This window comes from Hyperoodon ampullatus, assembly GCF_949752795.1.
Source record: "Hyperoodon ampullatus genome assembly, chromosome: 14".
Classification (NCBI taxonomy): domain Eukaryota; kingdom Metazoa; phylum Chordata; class Mammalia; order Artiodactyla; family Ziphiidae; genus Hyperoodon; species Hyperoodon ampullatus.
In genome coordinates, this window is record NC_136927.1 from 80,649,115 (window position 1) to 80,663,023 (window position 13,909).

The 13,909-nt window shown below is 43.1% G+C and overlaps 1 protein-coding gene across 1 annotated transcript in view; it reads right to left on the reverse strand.

The window, feature by feature from the left end:
- Window positions 1–13,909, reverse strand: part of BCAS1 (brain enriched myelin associated protein 1) — a gene marked incomplete at both ends in the record, with an annotated part of 101,295 nt that overhangs the window by 83,554 nt on the left and 3,832 nt on the right. The window lies entirely within an intron of this gene.

Below are 13,909 nucleotides of genomic sequence, written 5' to 3' on the forward strand. Positions count from 1 at the left end.
TTTCAACGCTGGCAGAGCACGAGGAACTTTAAAAATACTTAGCCCAGGGAAACTTGAAAAAAGACATGCCCGGGCCCTACACTCCAGGGCTTCTGATTGTATTATTCCAGGTGAGGCCTGGGTATGAGGACTTAAAAATTCCCCAGCAGATTCTGATGTGCATTCAAGTTTGGGAACCACTATTTTCAGGAATCTACATAAGTATAATGGCCATCATTTATTGTTTCAGGCACCAAGTAAAGGGGTTTGCAAGCACTATCTGATTTTCTCTACCATCAGGTCACGAAGTCTCTTGTTTATCCTCACATAGCTGCTGAGAGGTGGGGTGAGGCCTCAGACACAAGCGGTCTGTTCAAAAGCACCTGTCTAACTATTGTACAGGCAGACCTTGGAGATTTGGTTTGGCACCAGATCACGGCAATAAAATAAATATTGCAATAAAGTGAGTCACACAAAGTTTTTGGTTTCTCAGTGCATATCAAAGTTATGTTTACACTATACTGTAGCCTATTAAGTGTGCAGTGGCATTAGGTCTAAAAAAAAGTGCATACCTTAATTTAAAAATACTCCATTGCTAAAAAATGCTAAGCATCATCCCAGCCTTCCGAAAGTCATATGCTTTTTGCTGGTGGAGGGTCTTTCCTCGAAGTGGATACTGCTGACTGATCAGGGTGATGGTTGCTGAAGGTTGGGAGGCCGTGGCAATGTCTTAAAATAAGACAGCCATGAAGTTTGCCCCTTTCACGGATGATTTCTCTGCAGCATGCGATGCTGTTTGACAGCATTTTACCCACAGTAGACCTTCTTTCAAAATTGGAGTCAATCCTCTCAAACCCTGCCACTGTTTTATCAACTAAGTTCATATAATATTCTAAATTCTCTGTTGTCATTTCAACAATCTTCAGAGGTTCATCGCCAGGGTAGATTCCAGCTCAAGAAACCACTTCTGGGCTTCCCTGGTGGCACAGTGGTTGAGAGTCCGCCTGCCGATGCAGGGGACACGGGTTCGTGCCCCGGTCCGGGAAGATACCACATGCCGCGGAGCGGCTGGGCTCGTGAGCCATGGCCACTGGGCCTGCGCGTCTGGAGGCTGTGCTCTGCAACGGGAGAGGCCACAAGAGTGAGAGGCCCGCGTACCAGAAAAAAAAAAAAAAAAGAAACCATTTCTTTGCTCATCCATTGGAAGCAACTCCTCATTCATGAAGGTTTCATGATGAGATTGCAGCAATTCAGTCACATCCTCAAGCTCCACTTCAAATTCTAGTTCTCTTGCTATTTCCACTGCACCTGAAGTGGCTTCCTCCACTGAATCTTCAACCCCACAAGGTCATCCATGAGGGTTGGAATCAACTTCTTCCAAACTCCTGTCAATGTGGATATTTTGACCTCTTTCCATGAATCATGGATGCTCTTAATGGCATCTAGAATGGTGAATCTTTTCCAGAAGGTTTTCAATTGACCTTGCCCAGATCCATCAGAGGAATCACTGTCTATGGCAGCTATAGACTTACGAAATGTATTTCTTAAATAATAAGACTTGAAAGTCAAAATTACTTCTTGATCCATGGGCTGCAGAATGGATGTTGTGTTGGCAGATATGAAAACAACATTAATCTCATACTTCTCCATCAGAGCTCGTGGGTGTCGGGGTGCATCATCAACAAGCAGCAATGTTTTGAAAGGAATCTTCTTTCTGAGCAGTAGATCTCAAGAGTGGGTTTAAAATATTCAGTAAATCATGTTGTAAGTAGATGTGCTGTCATCCAGGCTTTGCTCTTCCATGTATGCAGCACAGGCAGAGTAGAGTTAGCCCTTAAGGGCCCTAGGATTTTCAGAACTGTAACTGAGCACTGGCATCAACTTAATGTCACCAGCTGCATTAACCCCTAACAAGAGTCAGCCTGCCCTTTGAAACTTTGAAGCCGGGCATTGACTTCTCCTCTCTAGCTATGAAAGTCCTAAATGGCATTTTCTTTCAATAGAAAGCTGTTTCATCTACATTGAAAATCTGTTGTTTAGTGTCACCACCTTCACTAATTATCTTAGCTAGATCTTCTGGATAACTTGCTGCAGCTTCTATATCAGCACTTGCTGCTTCACCCTGTACTTTTATGTTATGGAGACGGCTTCTTTCCCTAAACCTCATGAACCAACCTCTGCTAGCTCCAAACTTTTCTTCTGAAGTTTCCTCACTTCTCTCAGGCTTCACAGAATTGAAGAGAGTGAGGGCTTTCTCTGGATAAGGCTTTGTTTTTTTTGTTTTTTGCTCAAGCTAACGTTGTGGCTGATTTGACCTTCTATCCAGACCACTAAAACTTTCTCCATGTCAGCAATAAGGCTGTTTTACTTTCTTACCATTCATGCGCTCACTGCAATAGCACTTTTCTTTTCCTTCAAGAACTTTTTCTTTGCGTTCACAACTTGGCTCACAATTTGGCACAAGCTTTCGGTTTGTCTTGTCTTTCAATATGCCTTCCTCACTACGCTTAATCATTTCTAGCGTTTGATTTAAAGTGAGAGATGTGTGACTCTTCCTTTCACTTGAACACTTAGAGGCCGCCATAGTGTTATTAATTGTCCTAATTTCAACAATTGTGTCTCAGGGAATAGAGAGGCCTGAGGACACGGAGAGAGGTGGGGAAATAGCCGGTCGGTGAAGTAGACAGAACACACGACACTTATTGATTAAGCTCACTGTCTTACATGGGCGAGGTTTGCAGCACCCCAAAACAATTACAATAGTAACACCAAAGATCACTGATCACAGATCACCATAAAGAGTTTGCAATATTGTGAGAATTACCAAAATGTGATACAGAGACATGCAGTGAGCAAATGCTGTTGGAAAAATGGCCTTCATAGACTGGCTCAACATGGAGTTGCCACAAACCTTCAATCTGCAAAAAATGCAGTATCTGCAAAGCACAATCAAGTGAAGCGCAATAAAACAACATGTGCCCGCATTACACGGCTTCCCTCCTGAAGAAGCTGTCTAAAATACAAAGAATAAAAAACATGTACAAGAATGTTTATTGCAACATTGCTCAGAGTAGAGAAAAATAGAAAAAAAAATGCCCGACATCAGGGTAATGGCTGAATGAATTACAGTACATCCACACCTTAAAATACCTTGTAGCTGTTACAAAACAATGAATTAAAAATGTACCAGTTGAATGGAAGGGATTTGCACACGTCTGTGGAGCTCAAGGATCTGTCCTGGCCTGGGATGGCTGGAACATTTGGGGACTAGCTGAGCATTTCTTTCTTGTCACATGGCTTCTTCATGTGACTAGCTTGGGCTCCCTTCCACCATGGCAGTCTGAGTCGTTCTGACATGGTGGTTAGCTTTCCCCAGAGCTAGTGCTATGAAAGACAAAGGCAGAGGCTGGAAGGCTTCTTAAGACTTAGGCTTGGAAGTCATGCATCATCCCTTCCACTACGTATTATTGGTTCTACAGGGTCATCCCAGATATCAAGGGAGAAGACTACAGGGGTGTGAACACTGGGAAGCCTTGATTATTGGGGGGAGGGGAGGGATGTGCAATTTTGGAGACTGTCTATCACAACAGAGTAACAGGGAGGCTACGTGTACCTGACAGAAATTCTCCACTAGAATTTTTGATGAGTAAAAGCACTAAGAGGTTGAGAAGTATTCGATTTCACAGGGACTTCTGCATACTTCCAAGGACAGAGGAGCAAGGAGCTGTCAGGCCACCTGGCAAAGCAGTTTTCAGGATTCTCTGCAACCACTTTAAGTAGAGAGCTGATGCAGTGCAACCCAGAGGAAGTGCCTGTGTGGGTGGCATGTCTAGCAGGGTTGCAGGGTAGAGAACTGAAGATAAGGAGCTTATTTATTGAGTGAGATATATACAGCAAGATGGTGGAAGGAGAGAGAAAACTGGCGTTCAGGAAATGAGCTAGATCCCTTTAATGACTTTTGAAAGGCCTGAGTAAACATATGTGCTACTTTTGGTTGCTCAATTGTAATTCTTTGAAATCAAAACACTGGCAGACACTGGGGACTGCCTGTCCAGTGGCCAATCCACTCCAACCCGTTTTCTTTGCTTGCTGCCCAGAGAAGTACCTGACTTCCCAGCATCCCCTGCAGCTAGTGGTGGTCATGTGACCTCATTCTGGCCAGTGAGATATAAGTGGATGCGGCACTTGAGGCAGGGGCTTCTAGGAAGGACCTTCCTTTCTTTTCTAATAAAAGAAGAAAAAAGAGTAGCAAATCGTGGCTTTTCCCTTCTGGCTTTTGGGTCCCGTCATGTGAGGACGTGATGTGTGGGTCTGTGGCATCTTGTGAGCCACAGTACATAAATGGCACACTTATTTGGTGCCTTGATAATGCCGTCAAGATGCTGTGCCAAGCTTAGAACTGCCAACCCCCAGACTTCTTGTTATAATTAAAAGTGCTATTTACTTAGGGCTGTATTGCAGCAGATACATCAGGATCTACAACTCTCTCTTCAGCCGCATTTTCTTGCTCTGCTGCCACTGGTCTGATGTGCCACCGTTCATTTGTTCATCAGTCATTTCCAAGCCCTTTGTGTATCTCAGAGCCTGTGTTAACTTTGGGATTATTGCAACAACAAAGGAAATACTCTGTTCTCAGGAATTTTTCTCAAGTGGCCGAAACATTAAAAAAGCCAGCCAATTGTGGGGAGATAGAGGATGCTAAGAGGACACGTGTGTTTGCTCCCTTCCCAACCAGTGAGGCTGGTCCCACGTCTTTCTCTCTATCAGGTAGCTATGAGTTTTGGCACTGGGTCTCCCATCACACTTTGCCCAGGTATCATGACTGGCATATTCTTTTCCTCTCATTCATTATGTTATAGCATCGGCAGGAGCACTGTTTACTCAAGTAAGGACTTTCAGTCCAGTGAAATGATTCCACTTCTTTTTTTAAAAAAAGCAAAATCAGGCAATTCTTTTTAGAAAAAATCAACTAGGACCAAAAAAAGGAAAGATTAATTTTTTAGAAACTTCTTACCCAGGTGAAACAGAGACGGTCTTCTGTTTCTGAAAAATGGTGTTTTCTGGCAGATAAATCATGCCTTAGTCTCTACCGTTCATCAGCAGTGAGAACTGAACAATTTATTTAAAAGGGGGAACTAATGTGATCAATTTGATAGAAAGGAATCAGAGAAGGAGAAAAATGAGGCATTTTTATTTCCCTAAAAACTGGTGAGGTTTTAGGCATAAATACACAGGTGGGGAAGTCTGGGCAGGTGATACAACAGGGGAAAGGCCAGTGATAAGGGACACTCATGACAGTGGACTCTGCTTGTAGATTTCCCTGTCTTTTTATTTCGTCACATTTACCCTGTGCCAGCCACTGTTCTTGGAGCCACCCTACACAGTTAATATTATTATTATTCCCATTTTCTAGATGAGTCTCTGAGAGTACACATTTCTTGCCAAGGTTACATAGCTAGTGAGCGGCAGGGCCACAACCTGGTCTGTGAGCCTCCAAAGCTTCAGTGTGCTCATATTAGTTTCCTTTTGCTGCTGTAACAAATTACCATAATTTTTGTGCCTGAAAACAACACAAAATATCTTACAGTTCTAAAGGTCAGACATCAGAAATGGGTCAACTCCTGGAAGCTTGAGGGGAGAATCTGCTTCCTTGCTCTGAAATCGAGCAGGACCCTACAGGACCTTCTAGGGGACAGACCTCTGTGTCCCCCGCCTCTTGTTTATAGAAAACCTTTAGCCTCCTAGGCCTTCCCCAAGTTCCCAAGAGCAAATTTAATCACAGAAATGAGAAAATGCAGAAGCAAAGGAAAACAGTCAAGCAGGACAAAAGAATAATAGTTTAGCCACAAAACAAAGTCAAGACCTTTAGTTCCTCTTCAAGGGCTACAGATAATATCCTGAGCCATATCCTTGAGTTGCTTTGCAGATACTAAAAACTCCACAGGTGGAGGAAGTTAACTACATGATGAGCACCAGCACGGAGACCCCAGACCAGTTAGAACCAGAAAGTTGATGACTGAAATTTCTGAAATACCTCCCAGTTACCTCACCACCAACCAATCAGAAGAATGTCCATGACCTGATCAGGCAGCCTGCAACCCTCTCTCTCAGCTTGCTTTTAAAAACCCTTCCCCAAAAGCCAGGGGACAGTTCAAGTCTTTTGAGCCTAAGCTGCCCATTCTCCACGCTGGGCGCCTTGCAATAAACACTGTACTTCCCTTCACCACAATCCAGTGTCAGTACATTGGCTTTGCTGTGCATGGGGCGAGTGGACCCAAGTTTGGTTTGGTAATCCACATTCCTTGCCTCATGGCCCATTCCTCCATATTCAAGGCCAGCAATGGAGCATCTTGAAGTCTCTCTCTCTGTGACATCCACTCCATCATTATATCTCTTTCTCTGACTCTGACCCTCCTGCCTCCTGTTACCATGGCTGTTAGCCTTGAGCTCTAACCCTCCGCCTTGCTTGAGGGGATGTAAGCTGCAGAGAAGTGTTATCCTTATCCTACAGGAGACCACCAGAAGAGAAAAAAAAGAGCCCACCAGAACTGGTTCGAATCAACAAGGGACAAGATGGCAGAAGCCCCGACCTCCAGCAGACCATGAACTTCATTATATGCTCACTGTAATACATTAGCAGCTAAATAACACCCACCAGCACCGTGACCGTTGACAGTTGCCATGGCAACAGCCGGAGGAGGGCATACAAGGACTGAAAAGGGGTGTTGTTCCAGTACTGAGCATACCACACCCCTATTCTCGGAGAAGTCATGAACATTTCTCCCTCTCTTTACTCAATTCCCTCCCTTTTGCCTCGACCCTCCTATATATACGGTGTCTCAGACCAAGGTGGGTTGAGAAGTTGATTTTCGAACTAAGTCCCTGCTTCTCCATTCTCTGGCCATTGAATAAAGCTTGTGCTGTTTCAGCCTCAGCGTCAGTTTTGTCAATGGCTGTGTGAATCTGAACAGAAAAAGCACCCTCCCCACCACGGCAGGGGGCTTCGGCCTGGCTAGGGCCTAAGTGGTGATCCATACGACCAATCTGGTAACATCCCCTCTTATAAGGACCCTGTGGTTACATTAGGCCCGCCTGGATAATCCAGGATCAGCTCCCCATCTCAAGATCCTTAATTTTTTTTTTCTTTTTTTGCGGTACGTGGGCCTCTCACTGTTGTGGCCTCTCCCGTTGCGGAGCACAGGTTCCACACGCGCAGGCTCAGCGGCCATGGCTCACGGGCCCAGCCGCTCCACGGCATGTGGGATCCTCCCAGACCGGGGCGCGAACCCATGTCCCCCTGCATCGGCAGGCGGACTCTCAACCACTGTGCCACCAGGGAAGCCCCAAGATCCTTAATTTAATTACCTCTGCAAAACCTGCTTTTGACAAGCCAGGTAACATATTCACAGGTTCCGGAGATTCAGATGTGGACACCTGGCCTCCTTTTCTTAGCAGGATAGTTTTGAGGTCCCTCACGGTGCTGTATTTGGCGGTAGCTCATTCCTATTTCTGCTGAGGACTGTGTGTGTCTGCCCTAACTGATGCAACCACTCTACTGATGGACATTTTGCTCTTTTGGAAGTACTTCCCCAGCTACTTTGGAATTCACATCAACATGTACTGGAAAAAGAAAGGGAGAAAGCCAATATATGAATTTAAACAATCACGTTTTGGTAGAGCGAACACATTAGTCTCTAACCCGAAGTTGCAAGACAATGTGTTGCTCTCTGTGGCACTGCAGGTAAATCATATTGTGCGTGGCTTTGGCATCATTACCAGCTTTCTCTGACACAGACTTTCAAATGGCATCTGAAATTGGCAAATTAAGCTAGAAATATAATGTGGCAATAAAAATGAGACATTTTGATTTTCTAAGATATTGTTATTGAAGATGAATTATAATGCTAAGCTTTGGAGAGAAAGCCCTCATCCACATGAGCTGCACTACTTGATGTTTGTTTGATATCAAAATCCCCTGGTCTCATTTCCACTAAGATCAGGAACAAGACAAGGCTGCCCACTCTCACCACTCTTATTCAACATAGTTTTGGAAGTTTTAGCCACAGCAATCAGAGAAGAAAAGGAAATAAAAGGAATCCAAATTGGAAAAGAAGAAGTAAAGCTGTCACTGTTTGCAGATGACATGATACTATACATAGAGAATCCTAAAGATGCTACCGAAAAACTACTAGAGCTAATCAATGAATTTGGTAAAGTAGCAGGATACAAAATTAATGCACAGAAATCTCTGGCATTCCTGTACACTAATGATGAAAAATCTGAAAATGAAATCAAGAAAACACTCCCATTTACCATTGCAACAAAAAGAATAAAATATCTAGGAATAAACCTACCTAAGGAGACAAAAGACCTGTATGCAGAAAATTATAAGACACTGATGAAAGAAATTAAAGATGATACAAATAGATGGAGAGATATACCATGCTCCTGGATTGGAAGAATCAATATTGTGAAAATGACTCTACTACCCAAAGCAATCTACAGATTCAATGCAATCCCTATCAAACTACCACTGGCATTTTTCACAGAACTAGAACAAAAAATTTCAAAATTTGTTTGGAAAAACAAAAGACCCCGAATAGCCAAAGCAATCTTGAGAACGAAAAACGGAGCTGGAGGAATCAGGCTCCCTGACTTCAGACTATACTACAAAGCTACAGTAATTAAGACAGTGTGGTACTGGCATAAAAACAGAAAGATAGATCAGTGGATCAGGATAGAAAGCCCAGAGATAAACCCACGCACATATGGCCAACTTATCTTTGATAAAGGAGGCAAGAATGTACAGTGGAGAAAGGACAGCCTCTTCAATAAGTGGTGCTGGGAAAACTGGACAGGGACATGTAAAAGTATGAGATTAGATCATTCCCTAACACCATACACAAAAATAAGCTCAAAATGGATTAAAGACCTAAATGTAAGGCCAGAAACTATCAAACTCTTAGAGGAAAACATAGGTAGAACACTCTATGACATAAATCACAGCAAGATCCTTTTGGACCCACCTCCTAGAGAAATGGAACTAAAAACAAAGATAAACAAATGGGACCCAATGAAACTTCAAAGCTTTTGCACAGCAAAGGAAACCATAAACAAGACCAAAAGACAACGCTCAGAATGGGAGAAAATATTTGCAAATGAAGCCACTGACAAAGGATTAATCTCCAAAATTTATAAACAGCTCATGCAGCTCAATAGCAAAAAAACAAACAACCCAATCCAAAAATGGGCAGAAGACTTAAATAGGCATTTCTCCAAAGAAGATATACAGACTGCCAACAAACACATGAAAGAATGCTCAACATCATTAAATCATTAGAGAAATGCAAGTCAAAACTACAATGAGATATCATCTCACACCAGTCAGAATGGCCATCATCAAGAAATCTAGAAACAATAAATGCTGGAGAGGGTGTGGAGAAAAGGGAACACTCTTGCACTGCTGGTGGGAATGTGAATTGGTACAGCCACTATGGAGAACAGTATGGAGGTTCCTTAAAAAACTACAAATAGAACTACCATATGACCCAGCAATCCCACTACTAGGCATATACCCTGAGAAAACCATAATTCAAAAAGAGACATGTACCAAAATGTTCATTGCAGCTCTATTCACAATAGCCCGGAGCTGGAAACAACCTAAGTGTCCATCATCGGATGAATGGATAAAGAAGATGTGGCACATATATACAATGGAATATTACTCAGCCATAAAAAGAAACGAAACTGAGCTATTTGTAATGAGGTGGATAGACCTAGAGTCTGTCATACAGAGTGAAGTAAGTCAGAAAGAGAAAGACAAATACCGTATGCTAACACATATATATGGAATTAAAAAAAAAAATGTCATGAAGAACCTAGGGGTAAAACGGGAATAAAGACACAGACCTACTTGAGAATGGACTTGAGGATATGGGGAGGGGGAAGGGTAAGCTGTGACAAAGCGAAAGAGAGGCATGGACATATATACACTACCAAACGTAAGGTAGATAGATAGTGGGAAGCAGCCGCAGAGCACAGGGAGATCAGCTCGGTGCTTTGTGACCGCCTGGAGGGGTGGGATGGGGAGGGTGGGAGGGAGGGAGATGCATGAGGGAAGGGATGTGGGAACAGATGTATATGTATGACTGATTCACTTTGTTATAAAGCAGAAACTAATAAAAAAAAAAAAAGGAAAAAAAAAAAAACAGTATTAAAATCCCCTGGTCTCAAAAAAAAAAAAAAAATCCCCTGGTCTCTTGCCCTTCCCAAGAAAAAATACTGTGTGAAATAAATTTATATCTATGAGGAAACAGAATGTAATTTCATGAATCAGTTTAAAAGAAGTGTTTTGCCTGATTGCTCTCTCTCTTCCTACTTATTTGGAAGACAAATAAGTAAAACATTGAAAAAGAATAAGGAATGTAGGAAAAAAAATTTTAAGGTCAGATTTTAAATCTGTAAGTGCTATGCTAGACAGAGCTAATACAGTTAACTTCAAACTGTAATGACAGCCTTTATTAACATTAAATCCAACACAGAAAAATAAACTTTCCTCACATGTTGACCACGTGCCAGGCACTCTTCCAAATATTGTAGGTGCATCAACTCCTTTAAGCCTCCCAGTGATCTTCGAAGCTCTGGCCTACTGTTATTATGATTCCCATTTTACAGATGTGAGAACAGAGAGGCTGAGCAACTTGCCTAAGGTCACACAGCAGAGCCACAACTTGAATTTAGGATCCTGACTCCCTAGGCTGTGTGCTCAGCCACTGTGCCATCACTGCTTCTCAATAAGTCTTCACAGGAAACATTCCTGCATGGCAATGAACAGTTTTAATTGTAATAGGAAAAAGTATAGATGGAAGGAAGGAACCCAGTCACCCAGCATCCCACTTAGCTATTTTTCTGGTGACTTGTCTCTGTGTGCATACATATATGCAAACACCAAGAGAGATGAACACAAACGTGCATCAAAAGACCCAGTCAGAAAATTCTGTCCAAAGGACAAAAAAAAGTCACCCAGAATCCCAGTTTTATACCCCTTTAAAAACTGCATCGAAAATGATAACAACCTAGGGGAAAGAGCATGAGGATGATAAGCTGCCTTCCTCATTAAATGAGATAATCATTCCAAAGCGAGTTGCAGAGACCTGGGCTGTCAATGAATGCAGGCAGAGTTTTTGACTTCAGAGGATTAACTTAACCCCTTTACAGAGTCTCAAGCCGGTGCTGATGCAAGGCTGCAGGGTATGAGAGCTACGTGCAACCAACCTACGACTCACTCAAACCAGATTCTCTTTTCCCTTGTGTGTAGGTATCCACACAGCAATACACTGTCCCAGACTGCTGCCCTATATTTCTGTTACTTATTTTCCTCTTTCCAGGAAGACTGCCTCTTATATAAAAATAAATGTTGGGAGCAGGGAGGAAAGGAGCGAAGGAGGGAGAAAAAAAAGGGAGGGAGCGGCAGAGAAAGAGAAGGAGAGAGAGACAGAGAGAGAGAGAGAGGCTTTCTCAATTTTCAAGTTTGTTCCCATGCCCTTCCTACACACTCCTTGCCCTTGTGCCCCATATTAAATAGGGGCATAAAAACAACAACAACAGTAATAATACAAATGAAAAGGATGATAAAGAAAACCATTTCTGTCGGGCATATTATATTCTCAGTGCCTCTCAATTTTTTGAGAACACCTACAGTTTGCAAATTATAAAAACAATATGATTCTCATTTCAAAGTCTGTGCATCTCAATAGCCAGCTTTACACTGTTCTCATCAAAGGCCGCTGCTGTCAATATAATCCATTTTGTGCACATCAAAGCAGAAGCTTGACTCACAGGGTTGAAAGGCAGGAAGAGACTTGTGACATGATCTCATCCTGTGGTTGCCAATCCTGGCTATGCGTCAGAATCTTCTAGAAAGCTTTCAACAGTTCAGATCCCCAGGCCTCAGCCTTAGGGTATTCTAGACAGAGGCTATGGGCTGGGACCTGGGCATCTAAGTTTTTAACAAGCAACCTAGGGGTATAATGTATTAAGAAATACAGGACTTCCCTGGATGTCCAGTGGTTAAGACTCTACGCTTCCACTGCAGGGGGCACGGGTCTGATCCCTAGTCGGGGAACTAAGATCCCTCAAGCAGTGCAGCATGGCCAAAAAATAAAAATAAATTAAAAAATAAATCTATATTTGGCCTTCATCTCTGTTCCTGGCACAGAGCTCCTAAAACTTAACTTTAAGAGCCATGAAGAAGACTTTTAACATTCATAACAAGCCAGCCCCTTTTAACCACATCTGAGTTTATGTTATTGAGGTGACTTTGGAAAAGCCCCTAAGGATGGGGGCCCCGGTTGCCAGGGGAACAAGTCATGTGATTAGAGGGCTGGGACTTTCAGCCTCACCGCCCCCCATCTCCAGGGAGGGGAGAGTAGCTGGATATTGAGTTCCACCATCGATGGCCAATGATTTAATCAAGCATGCCTACATAATAAAGTCTCCACAAATGTCCCTAAAGAACATGGTTCAGAGAGCTTCTGGGTTGGTGACCACGTGGAGGTGCTGGGAGTGTGGCTTGCCTAGAGAGGGCATGGAAGATCCACTGCCCCACCCACTGCCCCCAGGATCCCCTCCCCCATTCCTTCCCCTATGCATCTCTTCCATCTGGCTGTTGCTGAGTTGCATCCTCTTAAAATGAACTGGTAATCTAATAAGTACATTGTTTTCCTGTGTTCTGTGAGCCATTCTAGCAAATGACTGAATCTGAGGAGGAGGTCGTGAGAACCTCTGATTTGTAGCCAAGTGGGAACAGAAGTTGCGGGTAACCTGGGGACTCCCCACTTGCCATTGGCAACTTAAGTGGGAGGTAGTCTTGTGGGAGGGAGCCCTTAAACTGTGGGAGCTATTGCTAACTCTGGGTTGATGGTGTCAGAACCGAACTGAATTGTGGGACACCCAGCTGGTGTCACAGAATCACTTGTATGGAAAACCCACACATCTGGTGTCAGATGTGGTGTGGGTAGCAGAGCATAGCGAGGGGAAACAGAGAGCAGTATTTTTCTTACACTAGGAAATTCTAAAGCCTCTGGAACCAATGCTATGATTCATCTCATTGTTCAGGAAATGAAGCTGAAGCCCAGAAACTTACATGTAAAGGACAGCAACCATAACCATCATATAATCATGATAGCTAATACATACATAGCACTTACTATGTGCCAGGCACTGAAAGATATACTTTTATTATATCTGATATCTATGTTGTAGGTACTGTTATTATCCCACTTCACAGACAAGGAGGCTGAGGTTCAGAGAGGTTATTTAACTGGCTCAAGGTCACACAGCTGGTAGGCGGCAAAACCAGCAGTCTGATTCCAGAGTTCTTACCCTCGACCACTGGGCTATACTGCCTCATATAATTTATAGATATTCCTCACATAGTAGAACTCAGTCATTTTTGATACTTTGAATTTATAGCCTTATACTCCAGAATGAAATCAAATAGGTAAGTACATTGTCCAGTTTTAATACTGCCCTCTGTTGTCTTCTATATTTTACTTGTTCCTTTGGAATTCCTAAGTGCTGGGTAATATGTAAAATGCTTGGTGAATGATCTCCTTGAGTGCTCTCAGCAATTCTGTGAGCTAGGTGTTCTTATCCCCACTTTACAGATGAGAAAACCGAGGCTTAGAAAGCCAAACGACTTGCTCCAGGTCACATAGCTAGTAAGTTGCAGGGCAGGGATTTTCACTTTGGTCTATCAGACTCTGAAGAGGCCAGCCTCTTAGTGTTTCTACTCTATTGCTTTTAACTCATTGCTGAGTTAAAGCCTCGGCCTCTACCAGGCGTCACACATACTCAAGAGAGATGAGTACTGTTAAGAGTTGAATTGCTGAGGGGCTTCCCTGGTGGTGCAGTGGTTGAGAATCCGCCT